The sequence below is a fragment of the Ascaphus truei genome, chromosome 8 (genome assembly GCF_040206685.1).
Source record: "Ascaphus truei isolate aAscTru1 chromosome 8, aAscTru1.hap1, whole genome shotgun sequence".
In the NCBI taxonomy this organism is placed as follows: domain Eukaryota; kingdom Metazoa; phylum Chordata; class Amphibia; order Anura; family Ascaphidae; genus Ascaphus; species Ascaphus truei.
In genome coordinates this window covers 32,750,830-32,763,779 of record NC_134490.1, presented here as the reverse complement: position 1 = coordinate 32,763,779, position 12,950 = coordinate 32,750,830, and the positions used below count along the sequence as shown (strand labels likewise).

At 43.4% G+C, this 12,950-nt stretch overlaps 1 protein-coding gene across 1 annotated transcript in view; it reads left to right on the top strand.

Moving 5' to 3' along the window:
• The first annotated feature begins 2,414 nt into the window (after positions 1 to 2,414).
• Positions 2,415 to 12,950, top strand: part of KCNN1 (potassium calcium-activated channel subfamily N member 1) — a 64,088-nt gene continuing 53,552 nt past the window's right edge. Inside the window, exon 1 of the mRNA XM_075611244.1 lies at positions 2,415 to 2,531. The gene's annotated coding sequence lies outside the window, so the exon portion shown is untranslated. The remainder of the gene's footprint in view (positions 2,532 to 12,950) is intronic.

Here is a 12,950-nt window from a genome sequence, read left to right as displayed (position 1 = left end):
TATATTGTGTGTCCTCTCCTCACATGTCATTCTAACTTTGTGTGTATATTGTGTGTCCTCTCCTCACATGTCATTCTAACTGTGTGTGTATATGGTGTGTCCTCGTCTTGCCCCTCATTGTGTCCTCTCCTCACATGTCATTCTGTGTGTATATTGTGTGTCCTCGCGTGTCATTGTTACTGTCTATATTATGTGTCTCTCCTCTCCCATCATTGTAACTGGGTGTGTAGTGTTTGCCATTGTCACTCTGAGGGCACAGTGTGTCTTACGTCCCCCCTGAATGTCATTGTCACTCTTGTTATGTGTCCCCCCACCCCCTTATTTTTAATGTTTTGTTTTTTTAAACTTTTTTTCTCATTGAATTGTATTGCGCTCAGCACAGACCCAGGACCTCCTGCGGTGTCTACTAGAGTGCTGCGATATAAACCAGACCTAAGTATGACTTCTACTTAACTCATCACAGCTTCAGATAACTTTACAGCTTAGCAAAAATAAATATATATATATATATATATATATATATATATATATATATATATATATCCATTTGCTACACATGCCCCACATGCACACAAGCATCAATACACACACACACACACACACTTGTATGTACATGTATGTGTGATTATATATATATATATATATATATATATATATATATATATATATATGCAAATGAACATACAGTAATATTTCCAATTGCTATATATATATATATATATATATATATATATATAACGGAAATAGCCGTGTTAGTCCAGTTGCGCTAGTGCAGAATAAATGAGTTCTTCAGTATTAGGTGATACCTATATATATTAGGATATATATATTTCCTATTTGAATAGCTTGTTAATAAAAGTGACTTGAAGCTTTAGCCTGATTTGTTACATTTTTTAACTTCCTTTTAGCCCCTGTGGTGCCAGCAATGCATTGCGCAGCAAAGGGGTTAATAGCTGCCATTCTTATTTTTCTCTCGCATTTGGCAAACTTCAGCAAATGACCTCAGAGTATCCTTGCAAATTCACTCTTTTCCAGAACCCCAACACATTGGGGCCGGTTGCTGGTGAAGGATCTGCCCGGTCGGTCACATTGCGCATTTAACTCTTCATTGGGAACACAACTCCAGGTCATCACTTTAAGCGAGTCCTGGATCTTTAACTCACCTCCTTCAGCATTCTGTGTATTGCAGTCCTGCTCTTTGTACTTGGAAATACAGGTGAATTTTCTGCTTTAGGAAGTCATACAATATGTGTATAATAGAATAATGTATTCGTACTATATCTGTTCTTTTCTGCCTTTGTACTTCAGCATCTACATATACATTTTTCACACACAACCCCTGTAAGCTCAAAACCCAGATCTACAGTACCTCACCATAGTGCCAAAACGGCCTGCAATTTTTTTCATTTCTGATTTTCTCTGTTTTCATCTTAAACTGATGCATTACATTTTTCTACATTTATATACCAATTCAGTGAGCGCTGTAGATTTTTCTATGTATTGTTCTATTTAATTTGGAGCCGGATGTGGTCCTGACTTCGCTACATGCACCCTGTCGCTAGATAAGAATCTTTCTTATGTTTTCTGTGTATTTATATTATTGAGTACCCTGGACATTCATTGAGATATATATATATATATATATCTCAAAAACAAATAGACAATACTGAGTAAGAACGGTATGGTCGTTTTTGATTATTAAGCTCGGCTAACACGGTACAGTTACCTCTACTATATGTATGTGTGTGTGTGTGTGTATATATATATATATATATATATATATATATATATATATATATATATATACACACACACACACACACACACACACACACACACACACACACACACACACACACACACACACACACACACTTTCTCCAGTGCTAGACCACCACACAACCGCATTAATGTACAGATGGAGCAGACTTTATTTATTCTGCTGATAGCACAACATATCGCGTTATAATGCAGAATATCACAGGGTTTCCATAGGAGTTAATGGTAGCGATAACACCGAATATAGCAGAATTTTCGACCATAACACATCAGCGGGTGCAATAACCTTTGCTACGTATAAATATAATGAATACACATTATGATTGATGGACACAATCCTATATTCCCTTACGTTATACGCTGCTTTCCTGTTGAGTTTTTTTTTTCTCCCCATCCTTAATGAGTATCTAATGTTAATTGGCGTTCTGCAAAATTCAATGGCCTCTGAAGTTAGGAAATTAGGAGTGAGTGAAATAGAGAACGCGAGAGAGAGAAGGGAAGCCTTTCTGGTAATGTTGCGTCTGTGTGACAGCCCTGGGGTTTCCCTGCATTATGGGGGAGCAGCTAAGGCTGTATTGGCTTCACTGTGAGGGCGAGAGGGGGAGGTGTTTCAGGGATTGGGAGCAGGGAGACGGGAACGAACTGAAGCGTGTTCAGAGCACCCTGAGCCCTGTGTATGAGTCTATTTGCAGACAGGCTGGGTCCCCGACTGACGTTGCTGGGTCTCCCACTCCGAGGTCAGCGCACTGAGGGTGAGTCCTGGCTTGTCTCCCCCCCCCCCCCCTCTGCACTGTGAAGGAGGGGGTAGATTTTGTTTGCGAAGGGGGGTGGGGGCAGGTTTTTATTGCTGTTTATTGTGGAGAGTTTGTGTGAGGTTGAGCGGTTTCTGAATCCAGTAAGTGATATGTTAATGGGACTGTTCTGACTTCTAGGAGTGACAGCTAAAAATGATGGAGACTGTCCACTAATGAGTGAGTACGTTGCAGTGATTGGGGCCGTCGCCCGGTGAGCGAGACTGTCGCGCAGTGAGCGGGGTTGTCACCTAGTGAGTGAGACTGCCTTGTGATGAGTGAGACTGCCTCCCAATGAGTAACTTGACAATCCAAAGTTACAAACAGTAATATTTATAACATTCACCCTTTTGTTGAGTTACCTTTTGATCAGCTTACATTTTTTACATTTTCTACAGTGATCCTTCCTTTCGGTTTAGGCTTAACACTGCAGAGACTCGCTCTCTCTGCTTGTTTCTTTTTGTTTTGTCTTGGGGTGGGGGTTGCATAAAATTGTCTGTTTTTTTATAGCCGCATCTAGGTCTTCATTTTTTTCCCCTCCAAGCTACCCTTTGCTGCCAGAGGGTCAACTTCCGTATTGCAGAGTGATATAATAATCTTCACTGCTATATAATAACAGGCAGATAACACGCAGAGCAGTATAATAACATGCAGAGTGATATAATTACACATAATAACACGCGGAGCAGTATATTAATGAGGAACAATATAATAACACGCAGAGCAGTATAATAACGTGCAACAGTAGAAAAACATCTATAATAACAAGCAGAGCAGTACTGTATAATAACAAGAAGAGAAATGCGTTACAGGCCCATCAGGCAGCAAAGTAGTTACATAACCTAAAATTAATCCTTCACAGTCAAATGTTATGGGGTTTTGGACCCAAAAGATTGTGTCCTGCCTCTTAGCTGCAAAATGTTAGCAGTTCTGTACTTTCTTCCTGAAAAACATTCCTTGCGGATATCACACACAGAGGCAGCCCACAGACATATCATTTGTCTTTCCCAAAACCTGCCCTGGCACCGTAAGGGCATTCCCCTCTCCGAGGGGAGGAGAGGGGGGCAGACGGAATTAGCCGTGTGCAGGAGAGGTGGGGAGCGCTACGGGACTGGAATAGAACATGGGATCACAGGTCAAGAGGGAAGAATTTAAACCTCAAGGTGACAGTCACAATGTCCCCTACTGCCACTTTCATAAAGAACCTATAACCATTTCACTGCCAGGAGGGGCGAGGGGGTTTAAAAACCAGCTCCAAACATAGCTTCATCTTTTAGAATTTAATAATTTCCCTTTTTCATCGTACTGACAAAATTCACTTCATATATATATATATATATATATATATATATATATATAATATATATATATACACACACACACACACACACACACACACACACACACAAACACACACAAACACACACACACACACACACACACACACAATGGCCAGGTTCGCCGGTTTCACAATTTTCAACATTTACTTGGATAACCGAAAGAAATTGAATCCCATCGAAAACAGCAGGCTCATCCTCGGATTTTTGTGTTTTCCTTTTTTGTTCCATTTATTTACTTTTAAATAAACTGGGCAAACTTTTGGGTCCGCAAATTTAAATGTTGCTAATGTAAGTACAAATGGTTGGATTTTGAAAAAGTTTGCCCAAATGTTAAAAAAATGGAAAGAAAGACAATCCTGCTTATTTGGAGTTTTTCCCCCATACATTTTTTTTTTCTCCGAAACCAAAACCCTAATTATTTTTATAACCAGAACCAAAACACAAATGCCTACCCTTATTAACTTGCACAGTGCCCTTATAACATACTGGGTACATGACCACAGGGACTCATATTCCAGGGGCAGAGCAATTACATGACGTGCCCGGTTGTCTGTGTGTGTGTGTGTGTGTGTGTGTGTGTGTATATATATATAAACACAGCAACTGAAGAAAAAAAGTGATTTAACGGTACATAATGCAGACAAAAAGCCTGACGTTTCGGTCCATATTCTCCCTCCTGTATCCAGCTTTTACAAGTGTGTTGTGTCTCCTTGTATAAGGTCCCTGTGTGCAAAGTGACACGACGCAGCCTAATGTTGATTGACAGCGTGCAGAGTCCCCCCCACCCCCCCTTTGATCAATACAGTGGCTTTTAATGTCTGTCCTGATGTAGACCAGATAATCCAGCCCCTGCACTTTAACCCTTTCACTGCCAGAGAGGCCTACAATGCGTTGCAAAGCAGTCTTTTTTTTCTGTGTCACTGCCCCGTGTCTCTGCCTGTCTACGCCCTGGGCTCCTTCTTTATCCTCTGCTCCTTCTCCCTGTGACGGTCCCTTCTCTAGGTCTGTGTGTCCCCCTGCACCACATGGGGGAGTCACAGTTGGCTGCCTTAATTCCCAATAGCAAGCTTGGGGGGGGAAGGTACATTTGTCAAGGTCACACCGAGGGGGGGGGGGGTGGGGGTGTCACCTGAGTCCTTCCATTTCAAAGGCCTGTGCTTTAACCTCAGTGGCAGTGAAGGGGTTAGAACACACAACCTCTTTCAGTTCACTGCAACTTTAACCCGCTAGGTGCTGGCTCTGCATTCCCTCCCAGCACATATTGGGTTGAGAGCCTGGAGCGGACTTATTAAGAGGCCGGTAATCAATCAATCAAAGACGCAGAGAACCCCAGCTCGTGACTGCAGCGAACGTAGCAGAGCGGAGAATCCTCTGAGGGAGAAGCAGTGTTTAACGGGTTAAATTTGCTGTTGGTTTTATATATAATATATATACACACACGCACTCACTCCCTCTGTATGTATGGGTATATATGCACATCATCTGATTAGTTAGGGAATAAACAATATATTTTCAATCATCATTGAGAAGCTGTGAGTGGTCCAAAGAGCTTAAAATGTAATAACTAAACCAAGCTGTCAGAGCTCCTCAATGATGACTGGCCATATAAACTATATATTTCAGTGTGTGTGTGTGTGTGTGTGTGTGTGTGTGTGTGTGTGTATACGTATATGTGTGTGTGTGTTTGTGTATATATATGTATATATATATATATATATGTGTGTGTGTGTAAGTTAGAAAGCCGCTTTTTTAACACACTGTAGATCTGTATTGGCATTGGATTGCAAGTTCTTTGGATCAGTCATCAGCTTTCACACGTGTGGAACTCTTGTCTCTCCCCTCTCACTGGGTATTTTCTCTTTGTCTGGGAGGAAAATCGAGTCTAAAAATAGCATGTTATGATGGGGGTGAGGGTGACGTGTCAGACCTACAGGGGAGCTCATTCCCTGCGGTCTGAAAGCACGGCATCATATGAGGCTAGAGAGTCACCCCTTAACCCTTTTAGTGATGGAGGGGTCTGCAAAGTATAAATACTGTATATGGGGCAGTAGAAGGAGTTATGTGGAGCAATAGGAAGAATTATAGATGAGCGGTTATATGGAGTAAAAGGAGGAGTTATAGGGAGAGGTTATATGGAGTAAAAGGAGGAGTTATAGGGAGAGGTTATATGGCGTAATAGGACGAGTTATAGGGAGCGGTTATATGGAGTAATAGGAGGAGTTAAATGGAGAAATAGGGGGAGTTATAGGGAGAGGTTATATGGCGTAATAGGACGAGTTATAGGGAGCGGTTATATGGAGTAATAGGAGGAGTTAAATGGAGTAATAGGGGGAGTTATAGGGAGAGGTTATATGAAGCACTAAGAGGAGTTATATGAGTTTATATGGAGAATATGGTTATATGGAGTTATAGGGAGGAGTTATAGGGAGGGTTTTTATGGAGCAGGTATATGAGCAATAGGAGGCGTTATAGGGAGTATTTATATGTGGCAATAGGAGTTCTAAGGTATTAAAATGTGATGTATTCATTTCTAAAGGGCCCATTCGGCCAAAATTCCCCATTAAAGTTCATGGGAAAGTTTGAGTATATTTATTTTCCTTTTTCAAGTTATGTCTCAGGTTCTGTAAACCTACCAAGCCAATGCTCTTAGTCAGATGTGAGACATTTAATCAACGATCTTTATACATCTGATGCAGAAAATGTTGAGAAAATAAATACGTTGTGTAGCAAATCTCACTCTTTACATTCAGTATCTAGCGCAGTGTTTTTCAACCAGGGTTCCTAGGAAGCCTTGAGTTCCCCGGGTATCCCTAAAGGGTTCCCTGCAATTTTCTGGTCATTTCAAAATTGTATCAAATACAGAACAATTTACAATGCATCTGATCTCAGAGTTCCTATTAGAGATGGTTGGGGGTTCTTCAGAATTTCACTTGGGGTTCCTTAATCAAAATAAGGTTGGAAACCACTGATTCTAGCAAACGTGACATGTAATGTGCAGAGGGTGAGCGGGTGCTCCCTGCTGGCCACAAAATATATTAACACAAAAGACGTTAATACCGTCCAAATGCCGGAATCTAATTTCTTATGGGTACCACGCAGGAATATTTATGCAGTGATCGTAGGGAGCGGTTACAATAGGAGAAGTTATAGGGAGCCGTTATATGAAACAATAGGAGTTATAGGGAGCGGTTATATGAAACAATAGGGAGTGGTTATATGGAGTAATAGGAGGAGTTATCGGGAGCAGTTAGATGGAACAATAAGGAGGTATAGGGACAGGTTGTATGGGGCAAAAGAAGGAGTTATAGGGAGAAGGTTATATGGAATAATAGGAGGAGTTATAGGGAGAGGTTATATGGAACAATAGGCGTTATAGAGTGGTTAAATGGAGCAATAGGGGCGGTTATATGGGTCAATAGGAGGATTTATAGGGAGTGATTACATGTAGGGTGACCAGATGTCCCGGTTTAGCCGGGACAGTCCCGTTTTTTTAAGGTCTGTCATGGCTGCACCGACATTCTTTAAAATGTCGCGTTTTTTTTTGTGACTGTCCCAGTTTTGACCATCAGAGCAGGGGTGGGGGGCATCAGAGAGCAAGAATGCAGGGAGCAGAGCGAAGGCCGTGTCTGACTGCAGAGGGTGGGGGCGGGGTTAGCTGTAGAGAGTGGGGCGGGGTTAGCTGCAGAGGGTGGGGGCGAGGTATGAGCTGCAGAGGGTGGGAGCGGGGTCTGAGCTGCAGAGGGTGGGGGCAGGGTTAGCTGCAGAGGGTGGGGGCGGGGTCTGAGCTGCAGAGGTTGGGGGCGGGGTTAGAGTCAGCGGAGCCCCAGGAGCGAGAACTTCCGGTCTGCTGCCAGGGCTCAAGATGGCTTCCCCCCCTCTCACGTTGCACAATGACAAATAGGGACACACACACACACAATGGGGAGAGAGAGACACAGCATGGGGGGAGAGAAAGACACACAGCACGGGGAGAGAGACACACACAACATGGGGAGAGAGAGAGACACACACAGCATGGGGAGAGACACACACAACATGGGGAGACACACACTGCATGGGGAGAGACACACACAGCATGGGGAGACACACACAGCATGGGGAGAGAGACACAAGCAGCATGGGGAGAGAGACACACGCAGCATGGGAAGAGAGAGACACACAGCATAGGAAGAGAGAGAGACACATACAGCATGGGAAGAGAGAGACACACATACAGCATGGGGAGAGAGACACACAGCATGGGAAGGGAGACACAGCATGGGGAGAGAGAGAGACACAGCATGGGGAGAGAGAGAGACACACAGCATGGGGGGAGAGAGAGACACAGAGAATGGGAGAGAGAGACACAGAGAATGGGAGAGACACAGAGAATGGGAGAGAGAGACACAGAGAATGGGAGAGAGAGACACAGAGAATGGGAGAGAGAGACACAGAGAATGGAGGAGAGAGAGACACAGAGAATGGGGGAGAGAGACACAGAGAATGGGGGAGAGAGACACAGAGAATGGGGGAGAGAGACACAGAGAATGGGGAGAGAGAGAAAGAGAGACACACACACAGAGAATGGGTGATTGAGAGATACACAGAGAATGGGGGATTGAGAGACACACATAGGGAATGGGGGAGAGAGACACAGAATGGGGGAGATAGAGAGAGACACAGAATGGGGGGGGAGAGAGAGAGACACAGAGAATGGGGAGAGAGACAAAATGAGAAGGGTGGAATGAAAATGGAGGGATGGGAGGGGGAACGGGGATGGGAGGGGAACGACAATGGAGGGATGGGGGGGAGAGAATAGGCTGTGTGTGTGAGAGGGACAGAGAGACATAAAGGAGACATAAAGTGCAGTTGAAGATGTCATTTTTTTATAAATATTTTTTTTAATGTGTCCCGGTTTTTTCTTTTGTAAATCTGGTCACCCTAGTTATATGTAGTAATAGGAGGAGTTAAGGGAGTGGTTATAGGGAACAATAGGAGGAGTTATAGGGGGTGGTTATATGGAGCAATAGGAGTGTAACGCTGTGTTCACCACAAACAAGGCGTGACCCTGGTACTGAGGTGGGAATGGGTATAACGCCACCCACAGCCTTGGAGACACGTCTGGAGTGCAGATGGTCAGGCAGCCGGGTCAGGAATGGAGAGCGTAGAATGGTCAGGAACTTGCCGTGGTCTGAGGTAGGAGCCGGTAGAATGGTCAGTGTCCGTTTAGCTGTGGTCAGGGGTTGGAGCCAGTAGAAGCATAGAGGTCCGTAAGCCGTGGTCAGGATTGGAGAGATGCGGAAGGTCAGAGGTAAGCCGGGTCAGTAAGCCAGAAGTGCGGAGTCCAAAGTAAAGCTGGGTCGGTACACAGGAGATCAATCTGAAACAAGGCAACTGAGACAAGGCAAGGCAGGACAAGGAACCAGGAAGTGGGAGAACAGCGCTAACTGGAACTATGCTCAGTCAAAGTGCAAGTGGCACAGCTGAGCATATATGGGAGAGCATGACCAATGAGAGAGGAGGGCGGAGTGGAGGTGCGGCCTCCGCGAGGCACTGATAGGAGGAAAGACAGGAGACAGGTGGGCATAATAACGAGAGTTGACACGCAGCTTGGGAGCGGTGAACATGCGTCACTTGTGCGTGCCGCGCGACGATGCGCGTCGCAAGTGGGGGGCGGAGCCAGACTCCGCGACATCAGAAAAACTCCTGCGGGAGCACGCGCTGTAAGGACAGTGGGGTTGCGCTAGACATCAGGTAAGGAGAGAGTGCACCGCGGAGGACGAGCTCCCTGATTCCTTACAAGAAGGAGTTATAGGGAGCAGTTATATGGAACAATAAGAGGAGTTACAGGGAGCGGTTATATGGAATAGGAGGAGTTATAGGGAGTGGTTATATGGAACAATAAGAGGAGTTACAGGGAGCGGTTATATGGAATAGGAGGAGTTATAGGGAGTGGTTATATAGAGCAATAGGAGGAGTTATAGGGATCGATTATATGGAGCAATAGGAGCAGGTTTAAGGAACAATAGGCATTATAGAGAGCGGTTATATGGAGCAATAGGAGGAGTTATATGGAACAATAGGCATTATAGAGAGCGGTTATATGGAGCAATAGGAGGAGTTATATGGAACAATAGGCATTATAGGGAGGGGCTATTTGGAGTACGAGCAGGAGTTATAGAGTGTGGTTTTATATGGAGCAAGGAGGAGTTATAGGGAGCGGTTATATGGAGCAATGGGAAAAGTTACATCCTTGTCGTCCCCTCACTTCCCACACAGGGCTGATTTAAAATAATGGCTGCTTCCCCTGCAGTGCATTGTGTATATCCCCGCTACAGCGCACCATGGGTTGAAATAATGTTGGCTACATCTGTATTGTACAATAGGATGAGTTATATGGAGGCGTTATATATGGAACAATCGGAGGAGTTATAGGGAGCGGTTATATGGGGCAATAGGAGGAGTTATACGGAGGGGTTATATGATTTATGGGGAATGGTTATATCGAGCAGCTATAGGGAGCAAAAGGAGGAGTTATAGTGAGACTTTTTGATAATTAGATATCTCAATCTTCTCCTTGCCATGTTCCTCCCCATCATTAGCGCCATTTAACGCTCCCGCCGGCGCCTGCCTGTTACCTGCAGCTTTAGCAGCTGCTCCTGTGCCTGCTCTGCAGATGGGAGGTGAGGGACCTGTGAATTATTTAGACGTCCCAGCAGATAGCATGTGGAGCTGATACAGTGCACTCTGCCTGCCCTCCCCCTCTCCTGTTACCTGCTCACCTTCTTCTGTTACAGCACAAAAACTTAGTGTGAGATCCAGGTGCCCCTCACCCAGTGAGACCCAAATCTGTTCTTCTTTATGGGGTATGACATATCAGTGTGGGGGGGAATGTATATATCAATATATTCCTGAAGGGACAGTGTTTGGTGTGGTCCAGCTTTTCACACCATAAACATATCTGGTACGGTTCCTTTTGCGGGACCACGCCGGGATACCCATTCCTGAAAGGACATAGTTTTGTGTGGCCAGGCACATTACACATAAAACACATTGTATCCTCCATTTTCTACCTTCAGGTATATATATATTTTTTTAAAATAAATATATATTTCAAATAGTGTGTGTGTATATACACACAGAGGTTTTTGTATGGGAAAAGGCGCTGTAGCCCTAAGGGGGTCATTTTTTTAAAAATGTTTTTATTAATATTAGAAACTGCAATAAAGAATTAATCTTTAAATAGGGACATGTGGCAGGGAAATAATTTATCCTCTCTCAATCAGTGTCCATCCCCCAATTCTAATAATTTCTTAATCATTATATGGGGTTTCTTGTTTAACCATAAAAAAGTGTGTATGTGTGTGTGTATATGTTTATATGTATACAGTTGTGTGAAAAAGAAAGTACGCCCTCTTTGAATTCTATGGTTTTACATATCAGGACATAATAACAATCATCCTTAGCATGTCATAAAATAAGGTAAATACAACCTCAGATGAACAACATCACATGACTTATTACACCGTGTCATGATTTATTTAACAAAAATAAAGCCAAAATGGAGAAGCCATGTGTGAAAAACTAAGTATATCCTTACTGCTTCCATAGGAATTAAGATGCTAAGTAGCAGACAGGTGCTGCTAATCAAATGCCCTTGATTAATTGATCATCAGCAAGTGTGACCACCTGTATAAAAGCCGAAGTTTTAGCAGTTTGGTGATCTGGAGCATTCAGGTGTGTGTTAACACAATGCAAAGGAGGAAAGACATCAGCAATGATCTTAGAGAAGCAATTGTGCTGCCCATCAATCTGGGAAGGGTTATAAGGCAATTTCCAAACAATTTAAAGTCCATCATTCTTCAGTGAGAAAGACTGTGCTGTGGCTGGACCTTAAGAGAGCTGAGCATAAACAAATGCCCACAAACCTCAATGAGCTGAAGCAACGTTGTAAAGAAGAGTGGGCCAAAATTCCTCCACAACGATGTGAGACTAATAAAGTCATACAGAAAACGTTTACTTCAAGTTATTGCTGCTAAAGGTGGTTCTACAAGCTATTGAATCATAAGGTATACTTAGTTTTTCACACATGGCTTCTCCATTTTGGCTTTATTTTTGTTAAATAAATCATGACACGGTGTAATATGTCATGTGTTGTTGTTCATCTGAGGTTGTATTTACCTCATTTTAAGACCTGCTAAGGAACAAATGATTGTTATTATGTCCTGATATGTAAAACCATAGAATTCAAAGAGGGTGTACTTTCTTTTTCACACAACTGTATATATATCTTTATCAAAAATGAATAGACGCTACCGTTCTGTGGCTAACGATATGCTTTTATTTGTGCGAGCTTTCGAGAAACACTGATCTCTTCTTCCGGTAACACCACCGGAAGAAGAGATCAGTGTATCTCGAAAGCTCGCACAAATAAAAACATTTCATTAGCCACAGAACGGTCTCGTCTATTCGTTTTTGATTATTAAGCTCGGCTAACAAGGCGCTGAGATATATACTAGTCATGTCTCCGTCACAGCATAGGATCTTATGTCCCAGATTAAGGCAGGAAACTTAGTATTTCTCTATATGGGGTTTATTTACAGGGTTAAATAATACACTAACAGGCCCACCGTCCTGTTAAATTAAAATAAATCATAAAATAAACGCCTACTCCTCTTAGGAGACTAACTATACATGCTGCTTCAGCCCTTACTAACTGGATGGACAGCTAAGCTGGTTACCACTGCAAAACAAGTACTATTATAGCTAAACATATACAGTCTCTGCACACAGCAATATAGTGTTTCTCTTATCTGTTACTCCAAGGTTATGGAGCAGATGTCCCAGCTTCAGCACAGTCTGGCATCCTTCCTTCCTAGGGGAGCTTAGCCCCACAAGAGCTCAGAGAAACTCTCCTCTAAGTCGAATGTTAAGGACAGGACATCCGCCGCTTCAGCACGGCCTCGTGTCCTTCCTTCTTCCTGGGACTAACCACCCAGGCAGTCCCAGCAGACTCTGTGACCACCATCCAGCAGGTCTAGGGGACTACCAGCTTCCACAG